Source organism: Camelina sativa, chromosome 11 (assembly GCF_000633955.1).
Source record: "Camelina sativa cultivar DH55 chromosome 11, Cs, whole genome shotgun sequence".
Lineage (NCBI taxonomy): Eukaryota > Viridiplantae > Streptophyta > Magnoliopsida > Brassicales > Brassicaceae > Camelina > Camelina sativa.
The window spans coordinates 16,946,566-16,961,317 of record NC_025695.1 but is presented as its reverse complement, the minus strand read 5'-3'; the positions used below and the strand labels follow the sequence as shown (position 1 = coordinate 16,961,317).

Genomic DNA, 14,752 nt, shown 5'->3' with positions numbered 1-14,752 from the left:
GGGGGGGGGGTTAACTTGTTATTGGGCATATTATGTATTTTTTTTTTCCTACTGAACATTGCACCCGGTCGGCGGGTTTTGTTTTAAGATATTTGTTTTTTTTTTGTTTCGCTATTCTCGACAGTGAGACGTCTCTCAACTTATTGTGTCGAGCCGAATGGCTTTGTTCGGAACCATATGATTTTTGGTTGTAGTCTGCTTTTGCAGGGGTTGTTGTTAAATTTAAGGAGCGGAAAGAGTTGTATTCGCTTATTGAAGCCCGACTTATACCTTACTCTGCTCGTCGACCATGGACTGTTTGCAGACATTGCTTGGAGCCCTGCTCTTACCTACACTTTTCATGGAGTGTGGCATTTTGTTTGCGCTGTTTTGTGTGTTTTTTTTTAATCGTACAATTGGCCAAATTGCCGACCCCATTTTTTGCATGTTCTGCATGTTATTATTTCCTTCCCCTTTTTTTTAAGGGGCAATTTTTGAGCTATGACGCTTGTCAAACTTTGTAAGGTAGTATGCTTAACAAAAGGAATACTGAAGTAATTTTGTAAACAGATTTTATAAGTAGTGGTTGCACCTTTCCAGGTTGCCTACGTACCTTTTTTTAAAAAAAAGGATCAAGCCGATCGTAGTTCAAATTACATGAAATAGCAGATTTTTTTTTAATAGAAATAACGCTTAAGGTCGCCGGCATTCCAAGATCTCGGAATTGTTTCTACGGATATGGTCATTAGCTCGTAGACTCCTGGGCAGAAGACCTTGAACACTTGGTTTGGGCCTTCCCATTTTGCGTTGAGCTTCCCTGCATTGAGTTCGGCGGTATTCTCAAATACCTTGCGTAACACGAGATCTCCTTCTCTGAAAGATCGCAGATTGACCTTTTTGTTATAATGGCGAGCTGCTGCCTGTTGATAGTTCTGAATTTGGAGAAAGGCTTGATCTCGCAATTCCTCGACCTTGTCTAGGCTATCGTAAAACATTTCTTCGTTTAACTCTAGCTTTTTGACTAGCAGGGTTTGGCGTAAACTATCGACGCTGACTTCGGCTGGTGCAACTGCTTCTAAGCCATACGCTAGTGAGAACGGGGTCGTCCTGACGCCCTTCGCGGGGTTGTCCGGTGGGACCACAGCACACTATCTATCTCGTCAGCCCAGAGTCCTTTCTTTTCTTCGAGTCGCTTCTTTAAGCCGTTTATGATTGTCTTGTTAGCGGCTCCGCTTGGTCGTTACCTTGGGGGTATCTCCGGGTTGACTTGCTAAGGAGGATGCGCCAGCTGGCACAGAAGTCATCGAATTTCTTAGAGATGAATTGCGACCCGTTATCCGTAACGATTTCATAAGGTAGTCCGTGCCGGCATATTATATTTTTCCAGACAAAATTCTGGACCTCGTTTCTTTGGACTTTCTTGTATGATTCCGCCTCGACCCACTTGGTGAAGTAGTCTGTCAGTATGAGGAGAAATTTTTTGCCGCGAGAGACAGGAAGCGGTCCGACAGTATCCATCGCCCATTGCATGAACGGGTATGGCGCCGTTGTGGTGGAGAGTAATTCTGCCAGGACGTGTATATCTGACGCATGCCTCTGACACTTCTCGCATTTGACGGCAAATTGCTCGCAATCGTTACCCATAGTTGGCCAGTATATTCCATGTTTTTTGATCTTGAGTGCTAGAGCGTGCCTACCTGAGTGGTTTATGCCGGCCCCTTCGTGCGTTTCTTGCATTACTCGATGGACCTCTTTTGCCGAGATACAGTGTTGAAAGACAGACACTACTAGATTGGGAATAATGATTTAAAGAGGGCGTCAAAGGACTTTTATTCAGACAACCAAAGATCGCTGAGTTTACAAAGTCTCCCGATATAAGTCGAACGGCTAATTACAGAATTATGTATTCTCAATGTGACTATTTAACTTAGTGCCAGAATCAGACTTATGTCAGACTCCTGCTCTAGGTCACTTGATACCTTCTCCATGCCTGTCCTTCGGTATTTATAGCTGATGGGACGTTTCAACCTCATACCTCAAGATCGATGTGGTACCACTTTAGGGCAAAGTCGGTGATCGCTTATTTGCAGGCTGTCGTTTGATGGGCTGTCCGTCTTTATTGGGCCTTCTAGAAACTCTGTCGGCCTGATAAAGATGATCTGGTCAGTCAAAGATTCTGAAGGTTGTGTTGACTATTCGGGAATGGGCTAGGTTGGAGGCCTGTTAAGGCAGGGTGAAACCCATATCCAACAGCAACCCAATCCAAAGTCAACCTTGTAGAAAGGCTTTCTGCACCAGCTAGACATTATGCACATGTCTATATCAGGTGACTCTTACTCACCTACCTCTATCAAACTCAACAAACTCTGACTAAGTATATTGCCTTGGAGATTCTCTCTAATTATCTCGTTAACACCTTCTTTGGCCTTCCTGAACGAGGCCACGATTTCGGGGATCTCTAAGTCCCTGTCCGCTTCTTTCTTGAGAGCGAAAACTGTTTGTAGGTTGCCGATCGCGTCTTCAGGCAAAACAGTAGATGGAATCCTAAGCCGCAAGTCCAAGGCCTGACACATCACCACTTGTCTTGGACTTTCCAAGTGAGAGCGTGAGGATTTCCTGGTACATTTCGAGAGAAGTGACATGATAGCTTCAACACGAGTAAGCGCAGGAATGGTTTTGCTAGCAGCCTTGTGCCTAAGCTCAAAAATCTTAGAGGGTTCAAAGACGAATCTTTTGGTTACAACACATTTACGTGTATAATTGGAATCTGTTGATGGGAACTGTGAATACATGTTATGAGGAGGAGGATAAATGGTCGTTTCAGTAAACTCAATAGTACTTCGCGCCACATCATTTGACTTCCCCTTGGTCGTGGTGGTAGCCCAATCATTAACAAATATCGCCAATGAGGTTGCATCACAGATTTTGTGAGAGACAGAGACAGAAACGGCCACTCCTGATCCAGACCCGAAGAAAGTGACCTTGACACTCAGCAACGGCCACTCCCCTGGAGATTCTCCTGGGCTAACTTTGGGAGGAATCCATCAAGAGAGTCAGTGTTTAGGTTTCTCAGGAAATGAGGGAGAAGGAGATCGTTGCGTGCTTCGCTAAACACAGCTCCTTCGTCGTTACAGCTGATGGAAACGCCTTCTATTCGTCCAGCGAGTGGATAGAAGCGTGACAGAGTCTCGGCCAGAGAGCTTTTCAGTTTTCCCGAGCATCTTTATTGGTAGATTCTGATTTTTGGGATTCTTAGAAATTTTAGTATTAAAAAGTGTATTTTTATAAAATAAGAATTTTTTGTTTGTTAATTAAATTTGTACTTCTCCAATGGTAAACTCTTAAAAGTGAGGTTCTTAGGGCAACCACAATGGGGGGTTATATTTTTGGAGCTCTTAATTTTTTTAATTACTATATTATGTACTTTTAGTAGAATACAAACTTTGGGATTCCTAATGAAAAAAAAAATTCTCCAATGGTTGGTTATAATTTTGAGTCTCTTAATTTGAATTAAAAAAAAATTAAGTAGAATATGAAACTATTGCATTTCTGATATATGCTTATAAATTTTGAGTATTATAAATTTTTATTTCATATTAGTTTGATTAGTATAAATGTTTAAACATTTCAGATTGTATAAATATGAGAAATTATTACATTTCATAAATTTTTAAACATATAAAACATACCTATTTTTAAAGAGATTTGACTTTATTAATTTCCTCAAGAATGAGTCCATTTGTCTTTGCATCTTTGGCACAATGGAGAATGTGAAGACTAGAGACAAAAGAAACAAAATATGGAACAGATCAACAAAGCAAACTGTTGAAACTCTAATCTTCTAGATTGATGTTAAAAACTTGACATAACTAATTCCATTCCTATGAGTTGACCTCTTAAACAAAGATGCAACATAACTAATCCCAGAGCCAGTAGATGCTGGAACATCCGACTGCTTTCTTTTGCCCCGGGAGATAGAAAGCTGATTAGACAAGACCCTAGTACCATGAAGTGAGACCCTTGAGCTGCAACTAGAAAAATGACTCATTGTTGATGCAGGTGCATCTGCGAAGAGGTATATCAAGATGGACAACTGCAATCAAGTTTTCATCTTTGCGCCACATCAAACTGATCCAGATAACTAAAGAGAAGAGGGTTTGCATCAACTTCCTAAATACTCAGTTTAAGTTCTTAACGATAATAAACTAGGGATGGTCTTTCAATACCCAAAGATTGGCTGCCCAGATTCTATCACTCTACACTCCATACCCAAAGATTGGCTGCACACAAAGATAAAATAGTACAATTTAACAACAGTCAACACAAGGGAGACACAAATTTTTCTTCAGAGTCTTCAAGAACACCAATCTAAAATATAAGACCGTTTATATTGTAACATTCAGTTATCTAGTTTATTGACTAAAACGATGCATCCACATATAAGTTACAGAAACGATCCATCGAGAATTGTTCTGTTATCTGCTCTGCTATGAATGTAAGTCAAATTCAAAGGCTTCTCAGCAACCCTTATTGTGTTCATGAACTGAAACCTAACATCCTGTAACCCAAAAACACCCTGACCAAATTAGATTACACCAACCCTAAATATACCCCACAACTCTTAGTTCTACTGCAATTGTTTGGTTATGCCTCAATTCTTCAGAAATTAAACTGATTTGAATCAATCAATTGAAAATAAAGGAACTTTCACTTAATTAAAAGGGGAAAAGCAAAGAGTTGTTTATTTTACCTTCTTAAGGGACATTGTACTCGACGATGAAGGAACCATGCTTCTCAACGGCGAGAGAGAGGCCGTTCAAAGTAAGGCCGGCGACAAGGGTAGCATCGGTCATAGTTGCATGTAGCTTAATATTATGAGTAAAGAATCTCATTCTCCTTATCAATGTAAAATGTACAATTGGGGGTTTATATACATTATACCAGGCCTAAACCAAAGCCTCTAAATCAGCTAATCCTAAACTATACAGACTCCAATTGAACCAAAAATGATATAAACTATATACAAAAGGATCATATACGATAATAGTCCCCCTCAAGATGGGGCATAGATGTTGAGAAGACCCATCTTGCTTATCAACTGTTGAAAGGGAAAAGGATGAAGAGCCTTTGTGAAAGGATCAGCAAGCTGCAGATGAGTGTTAACATGAAGTAATTTAAACAAACCTGCAACCAACCTTTCACGAACACTGTGACAGTTAGATTCGATGTGCTTTGTGCGCTCGTGAAAGACAGAGTTGTTAGCAATGTGAATAGCCGCCTCATTGTCGCAAAACAGAAGAGTCGGCTTATGGAGAGGAATCTGAAGTTCCTTAAAAAACTTGGCAAGCCAGACAAGTTCATCAGTAATCAAAGAAAGACTACGATATTCAGATTCCGCAGAGGACTTTGACACAACTTGCTGTTTCTTGGATCGCCAAAATATCAAGGATTTGCCCAAGAATATGCAATGTCCTGAAGTAGAACGTCTTGTGTCTGGACAAGAGTTATAATCCGCTTCTGCAAAAGCTTGAATCTCAAGTTATGCATTGGAAGAATAGAACAAACCCTGCCCAATAGTGCCTTTGATATAATGGAGAACTCGATAGGCTGCTTGGAGGTGATCATGTCGAGGAGCTTCAGAGAACTGACTGAGCTTGTTGACGGCAAAGGTGATGTTGGGACGAGTAATTTGAAGATACATGAGCCGTCCAATGAGTCGCTGATAGACGTTACCATCAACAAAATCACCACCAGTATCCTTAGAGAGCTTGACACTGGGATCCATAGGGATGTTAGAAGGCTTACAACCAAGAAGACCTGTTTCATCAAGAAGATCCAAAGCATACTTCCTTTGACAGACATGAATACCTTCATCAGATCTTGCGATTTCCAAACCCAGGAAGTATTTAAGTGGACCAAGATCACGCAACTTAAAACTGGACTTAAGCTGAGCCTTAAAATCCTCTACAGCAACGTCATTGTTACTAGCAATGATAATGTCATCCACATAAACTAGAACACACAAGAAGATATCAGTAGTGATTTTCAAAAAACAAGTATGATCAGAATGAGACTGCACAAAACTTAAATCAATCAGAGTAGATTTGAACTTCAAGAACCACTGACGAGAGGCTTGTTTAAGACCATACAAGGACTTCTTCAATCTGCAAACCGCATTAGGTGGAAGAGAGTCCCCCTTTCTTGTTGCATATCCTGGAGGAAGCTTCATGTAAATTTCCTCATCAAGGTCACCATTGAGGAAGGCATTAGAAATGTCCAATTGGTGAAGAGTGAAACCATAGATAGCAGAAATAGCCAAGAGAAGCTTCACAGAGGTAAGCTTGCAGACTGGAGAAAACGTGTCATGAAAATCAACCCCTTCAGTTTGTGTGTATCCTTTGGCAACAAGACGCGCCTTATACCTCTCAATAGTGCCATCAACATTGTATTTTATCTTGAAAACCCACTTGCAACCGATGGGTTTCTTATTCGGAGGTAAGGTACAAACGTCCCATGTGCAAGTAATCTCTAAAGCATCAACCTCAACATCCATAGCTCCACACCACACCTCAAATTCTTTGGCTTCAGCATAGGTTGAGGGTTCTTTGTTTTTGTCTAGAGGAACTAAAAAAGAATGATAAAGTTCTGATATGTTATTATAAGAGNAAGGCTTACAACCAAGAAGACCTGTTTCATCAAGAAGATCCAAAGCATACTTCCTTTGACAGACATGAATACCTTCATCAGATCTTGCGATTTCCAAACCCAGGAAGTATTTAAGTGGACCAAGATCACGCAACCTAAAACTGGACTTAAGCTGAGCCTTAAACTCCTCTACAACAACGTCATTCTTACTAGCAATGATAATGTCATCCACATAAACTAGAACACACAAGAAGATATCAGTAGTGATTTTCAAAAAACAAGTATGATCAGAATGAGACTGCACAAAACCCAAATCAATCAGAGTAGATTTGAACTTCAAGAACCACTGACGAGAGGCTTGTTTAAGACCATACAAGGACTTCTTCAATCTGCAAACCGCATTAGGTGGAAGAGAGTCCCCCTTTCTTGCTGCATATCCTGGAGGAAGCTTCATGTAAATTTCCTCATCAAGGTCACCATTGAGGAAGGCATTAGAAATGTCCAATTGGTGAAGAGTGAAACCATAGATAGCAGAAATAGCCAAGAGAAGCTTCACAGAGGTAAGCTTGCAGACTGGAGAAAACGTGTCATGAAAATCAACCCCTTCAGTTTGTGTGTATCCTTTGGCAACAAGACGCGCCTTATACCTCTCAATAGTGCCATCAGCATTGTATTTTATCTTGAAAACCCACTTGCAACCGATGGGTTTCTTATTCGGAGGTAAGGTACAAACGTCCCATGTGCAAGTAATCTCTAAAGCATCAACCTCAACATCCATAGATCCACACCACACCTCAAATTCTTTGGCTTCAGCATAGGTTGAGGGTTCTTTGTTTTTGTCTATAGCAACTAAAAAAGAATGATAAAGTTCTGATATGTTATTATAAGAAAGAAATTGAGAAATTTCATGAATGGTTGAAGATCCCACTGAATGACAGTAGTAATCTTGAAGATAAGCAGGCTTTTTGATTCTCCTATGCAATGTTTGAACAGAAGGTTCAGGGACATTTGTACTAGGACTAGCAGAAGGCATAGTCTCTAGGGATGATGAAGAAGGAGAAGCCTCTACATCGGATAAATGTGGAAGCATAGGAGAATTGCTAGGCAGATCAGGAAAAGAATTCTTGGCTTCCTGAGATAACTCTGACTTAGCAAAAGGAAAGAGCTCTTCATGAAAAACTACATGTCTAGAAATGAAAATGTCATTTGTTTCTAGATCAAGAAGTTTATAACCTTTGTATCCGGAAGGATAACCAAGAAAAACACAGGCTCGAGCTCGGGGATCAAATTTATGTTGATTCTTGGGTGAGGTAGAAGCATAGCAAAGACACTCTAGGACTCGTAAGTCATCATAGTTAGGGGCTTTCTTAGTGAGAATCTCAAAAGGACTCTTCTCATCAAGCACAGGAGCTGGTAGACGATTAATGAGATGAACAGCAGAAAGAACACAATCTCCCCAATAAGGAAGTGGGAGATGTGATTGAAACAGAAGTGCTCTAGCAACATTGAGAATGTCTTGGTGCTTTCTCTCCACAACAGAATTTTGTTGTGGAGTTTCAGGACAAGAATGGAAATGGATAATGCCTTTAGATTGGAAAAACTGAGTGAAGTTAAGTTCATGAGCATTGTCAGATCTAACCCCCTTAACCCTAGTCTCAAACTGAGTTTCAACCATAGCAATAAAAGAAGGAAAGATATGAAGAACATCAGATTTCTGTTTCATCAAATAAACCCAAGTAGCCCTTGAATGATCATCTACAATAGTGAGAAAATATCTAAACCCATCATGAGTAGGAACAGAAAAAGGAACCCAAGTGTCAATATGGACCAATTCAAAAGGAATTTTCTTTATATTATTATGAGAGATAAAAGGAATATGTTTTTGTTTTGCCAAATGACAAGTTTTACAATGAAAATCCTTTTGTATTTTTGGTTCTTTTACAAAATGTAAAACAGAAGAAAGAGACTGAAGTTTATAAAAGGAAGGATGACCTAACCGTTTATGCCAGAGATCATGAGAAACAACAGAAGCGGCGACTAAAGAAGCTTTATGAACTGGGAGATTTATAGACTCAATGTCCAGAAAATAAAGATTGGCCACTTGTTTACCCATTCCAATCATTAAGTCCCGAGAAAGATCCTGAAGAGCACAAGAATTTTCATCAAACCAAATTTTGCAACCCATAGATTTGGTCAAACAACTGACACTTAAAATGTTGAATTTGAATTGAGGGATGTATAAGACATCATGAAGAACTAAATGATTGCCCAAATGAACAGATTATATCGCAACAATGCTCACTAAACCGCCATTAGGAAGATTGACATTGGTATTAGAGAGAAATTTGAAAGTGGAAGTTTTATCATGACAAATATGGTTAGTAGCTCCTGTGTCTATCACCCAAGCATTGATAGCAATAAGATTGCTATTCGCAGAACAAACATAACGTTTGGTAATCGAAAAAGGATCTGGCCTATCAACACTGGAAAAAGAACAAATGATAGAGGGGTAAAAATTACCAGGTGTTGGGCCATTGGTTAAAGAAGAAGAAGGGAGGGAAGATACTGAAACCGCATGAACCTCAGGTGTAAGTGTAGAACTCTGGATCCTGGTGTTGAGAAAAGAGACTATTTGCTGCATCTGTTCTGTGGAGAGATCATCAGTCAATCTCGGAGTCTCTGCAACAACATTTCCTTCACTCACACTCTCGGAAATGATATTGGCTGCAGTGGGAACCACTCGTGTTGACTTGAAACGAGGATGACCAACCGGATAACCATTTTTCTTGTAACATTTATCCATGACATGGCCAATTCTCCCACAGAAGGTACACAGTGGTTTGTTGCCCTTTTGAATCTGATAACCACCAGAAGATGCACCCTGAGACTGTTGTTGAGTCACTTGAAAAGCAGAAGTGTCGAGAGTACCAGAAGCAGGTGGAAAACTGGCCGATCGCTGAGAATCATCTTGGTCCAACATGTTGTAGACTTCAGAGAGAGATGGCAAGCTTTTCTTCATAAGAATCTGGCTACGCACCGTGTCATAGTTACTATTAAGTCCCATAAGGAAATAAATGACACGATTCATTTCTCTTTCAGCCAACATATCATCAACAGTCCTTGCAGTCACCTGAAGACTAGAGAGTTCTTCCCATAATGACAGAGTTTTAGTATGATAGGAAGACAGATCCATACTACCTTGACGAAGTGAATGAATCTGGTGACGCAACTTCTACAAACGAGGAAGATTGGATTTGTGAAATCGAGTGTACAGATCTCTCCATATCTCTGCTTCGACACACTATTGAGCATCCAGGATTTGACCATGTTGTTGCATCGTTTCCATATCGGATAATAAGGATCTGTCTTCGCAGGTCGGATTATAGATCCATCAACAAATCCCAATTTATTCTTAGCTTCGATACCAGTAGTCATGGCTACAATCCAAGTTCCATAGTTTGTTCCATCTAAGAGGTCAGGAACAAGAACCAAACCTGGATGATCGGAGCTGTGAAGATGATATGGGCTGTGAATGTTATCTGGAGAATCCGAGACTGTAAATGGAGCAGAGAACGACCGTGGTCGAGTATCGAGTGCATGATGCGTAGATCCAGAGGCAACTCGCAAAGGCGAAGAGCTTCGAGACTTGTCGCGGAGAGTCGGAGAAGAAATTTCCGGTAGATCTGGTGTAGAAGAGCGATACTTCAAAGTGGTCTTTCGTTTTCCCATGATTAGCTGAATCGAGTTGAAAAAGGGGCAAAGTGGAAACAAAAGCAACGCGAATCAGAAAAGGAATCGAAAGCGAGACGAAGACGCAAAGAGCTACGGGAGGATCTAGATCGGAAAAAAAATACAGCGGCGTAACTAACTTTTCCGATTAGAATCGATGATCGGAAAAAGTTTGTTACAGAGAATGAGAAAGCATTTGCTCTGATACCATATGAGTAAAGAATCTCATTCTCCTTATCAATGTAAAATGTACAATTGGGGGTTTATATACATTATACCAGGCCTAAACCAAAGCCTCTAAACCAACTAATCCTAAACTATACAGACTCCAATGGAACCAAAAATGATATAAAGTATATACAAAAGGATCATATACTATAATAAATATTGCCAGCGTTGATGATTCTGCGGCCAGATCCTCCGATTCCATCTCCTGTGATTCCATTTTCTCTGATTGAGAGAGTTGCAAGTTCAATCAAGTTCGAGAGAGAGAGAGAGTCTCTCGGGAGAGGAAGATGAAAAAACAAAATCAATTAAATGGTTTACCCAACAATTAGCTGACACGTCACATCTCTTATATGTATACTGAGACCATGTGCAATGGCGTAGTTTTGGGCCGTCCCCTAACAATTGTTTTTTAAAATTAAATCAAAAATGGGCAAATATTGAAGAATCCATTCTTTAAATGCGACGTTTTCGTTCGTCTACTTGGACACGTGGAAGGTGGTGATTGGGAGAAGTCTTTGGGTAGGGTTAAGCAATGGATCCGCAGTTAACGGAAGTTTCACAGCAGTTTGAGATATTCAAGGCGGTGTTTGCGAGGAAGGATTACGATACCTGTAGTGATCTGTTGTCTCAGCTTAAGTTATACATCTCTCTCTCTCTCTTCTTTGAACCCTAATTTGTTTTGATTTCTCTTCTTTGCATATATATCTGGTTTATCGATTGAATTTTAGGTGAATTGATGGGGTTTGTCTCGAACCTATGATATCTTTGATGTATTGAAGTAAAAAATTGGTTATTAGAGAGATCTTTTAGAAGAAGAGCGTAAGTGCTGATTTCTATTTTAAGGGATTGTGAATGTGAGTAAAACATGTAGGGTTTAATTCTATATTGCAATTGAATGGTGATGATTTTTTCTTATGTTGGTGGTTTTTAATTGTTATGTTCTTCAGGTTCTTCTGACCAAATTCACTAGTCTTCCTCTATTGTTCGAGAGTTCACCAAACGCAGCTCAGAAGCTTACTATTGCAAGTAAGGTTTCTGTTTTTATTATTGGGTTTAGATGACTTGTTTCTAGGAAGTTTATAGTTTTGCTTTGCCATCAATTGCAAGGGGTATTTTGAATGCTACTGATGCAGTTATCAAGTAAAATGAATTAGCAAGTAAAGACACCAATGCATCCATAGTAGTACCTACTTCATAGCTTTCTTCTTCAGATGTGTTTATGCCACCTTTAAGTTGAATGAGCCAGTAAAGACTACTTCATAGCTTTTGTGAAGTGTACTTGTCATAAATTGTGATTAGACTGTGGTTGTTAGCTCATTATGTTTTGTTACTTATTGCAAGTTACCTTTTACCTATTAAACCCCAACCATCTTCTGATTAGACTGTGGTTGTTAGCTCATTATGTTTTATTACTTATTGCAAGTTACCTTTTAACCTATTAAACCTCAACCATCTTCTTTCTATTTCCATCATAAATCTCTTTCATTTTGTAACCCCTTCTCAGTTCTAATCGCGTCTCTTATCTAATCCATTCTCTTATCTAATCCCTTCTCTTCTCTACTCATTCTCTAAGATTCTTCATATGGATTCTACGAATTCCTTTTATCAGTCTTCTTCTTACTTAAACCTGCTTAACAGTCAAGAAGAAGGTGGTATAAATGAAAACTTTCATTTTGAAAGTTATCCACCTTCTGGACAGAAAAGCTCACAAATGCCTCCTCTCAGCTCCCAACCTTCTGAGGCGCCACCTCTTTCTCAAGAAACACCATTGGAGCGCAAGGAGAGAAAGACATGGGCACCTGCTGATGATGAAGTCCTAATCTCTGCATGGCTCAACACTTCAAAGGATGCCATTGTTGCAAATCAACAAAAGAGAGGAAGCTTCTGGCAAAGGATTAGCCGGTACTATGCTGACTCTCCTCATGCTAGAAATGGTGGTGAACAGATGCTGGTGACACATTGCAAGCAGCGTTGGCACAAGATAAATGACTAAACTTACAAGTTCTGTGGGGCAATGGCAGCTGCAGAGAGACTGAACAACTCTGGTCATTCTGAAAATGATATCCTTAAGAATGCACATGATATCTACTTCTCTGACTATAAGAAGAGGTTTAACCTTGAACATTGTTGGTGTCTGTTAAGGTATGAGCAGAAATGGCTCAGCCTTAACGTTATTAACACGCCTCCATCTCAGCCTGCAACAAAGAGGAAACCAGCTGCTGAAGGTTCACAAGCATCAAGCTGCAATGTTGAGGACTATGAGAAAAGGCGAGAAGGGATCAAGGTTGCAAAGGCAAAGAAGAACAATGCTCAGTCCACAAACATGAAGACTCTTGCTGAGTATAAGAGCATGTGGGATGTCAAGAAAGAGGAATTGGCTGAAAAGGAGAAACTACAAAAGCTGGCCATCCTAGACACTCTCTTAGCCAAAAAGGAACCCTTGAATGCAAGTGAAGAAGTTATCATGAACAAGATAGTGTCCCAGTATTTCTGATATTAACTATGTGTTTGTTGTTTGTATTTCTTGCTTAAGTTTCTATGCATTGTATTTCCTGTTTGATTTGTATTTCATGTTCTAGTAACTCGGCTTTTGTGTTCCATGTTTTAAATTGAATCTATATAAGTCTATTATCTTATCAATATATTGTGTTATCTGTATTATTATCTTAAGCCTTAACTCACTTAATCAGATTGTGATATCTTTTTAACATTTGTTCTATTAAGTCTAATATGCTTCTTCTTGTTTATCTTCAGGTTAACTCAGAAATGGGCCAAGACTATAGCTACTCTCAGCCTGATTCATCAGATCAGTATGATAGGTACTCAGAGGACACTGCAGAGAGAGAAATAGAAGCTTTGGTACTTATGGATGAAGCAGAGAGTACGTTCATCAATGCTGAACCGAGTCAATACCCACCTCAACCTGAGGTTGAGCATGGATTCCCCAAGGTATGCTACTGTGGTGCTCAACCTATTCTATCCAACTGCTACAACAGAAGGTATGTGATTTTAGCTGTTCTGTTTTTAATGTTATTGAAGTTTAAGTTTTACTATATATGATAACTCTGTTACTTATTGCAGGTTCTTCACATGTCCAAATGTTGATGATGGAGAGATGCATATTCACAAGTGGTGGATGTGGCTGTAATGGAGGAGATGAGAGACAGTGATAGGCGATATGAAGTGATGGCTGAGAAGGTAGATTACTTAACCTTCTTCAATGACTATGAATCAGAGATCAATCAGGTTAGGGATCAGAGTTATGCAACTGAACAGAAGATGGTTATGTTAGAGAATGTAGTTTCTGAGCTACGTGAGGAAACTAGGTTTAGAAATGTAACTAATTTCCTGTTTGTTGGTGTAATGGCTATTGTGGTAGGTCTTCTAGGTATCTTGTTCATGTCTACTTAAATCAGATTGGAGACATTTAGTTAGGGTGCTCATGTAATGTAATTACTCGGATGTTCATGCTATGCCTTTGTAATGACTCTGCTTTTGTAATGGCCTTTGTGTTTGTACTTATTTTTACACTATAGAGTCACATATTCTTCATTATAAAGTTGAGGCTCACGGGTTTTGAATCTTCGCATTATGTACTTGCAAAAGAGTCAGGATGTACTATGTTTCTTGGCATTATTTATTTTTAATGTCACAGGTTACACATTGCAAGCAGACCATAATGCAACACCAAAGAAAACATCACGGGTTACACATTGAAGCTCACTAGTCTTTCATTATATATATGCGACCATAATGAAAAACCAAACAATATCAAAGCAAAAAAACATTCTCCTCAATACAAGATCTCTCTTTCTCCTCAATACAAGATCTCTCTTTCTCTTCAATACAAGTTGACTCTTTCTAAATTTTTTTATTATTTGAAATGGGATCATCTTCAAACCATTATCACTACCAAGGAGATGATGGTCATTATCACTACCAAGGAGATGATGGTGATAATTTTGATGCTTATTTATAAAAAAATTTATGATGTTTCGCATATTATTCTGGAACCAAAGGAGCCAAACGAAAGGATTTTTATCGAGAGAAACCGGGAAGAAGGCCACAATAATCTTTGGAATGATTATTTCAGTGACACTCCAACATTTCCAGAATATTTATTCTGGCGACGGTTTCGCATGCACAAGCCATTGTTCATGCGTATTGTGCA

The 14,752-nt window shown here is 39.4% G+C and overlaps 1 pseudogene; it reads right to left on the bottom strand.

Annotated features, from left to right (window-relative positions):
- LOC109127293 overlaps positions 1–3,718 on the bottom strand; it is a 12,428-nt pseudogene extending 8,710 nt beyond the window's left edge.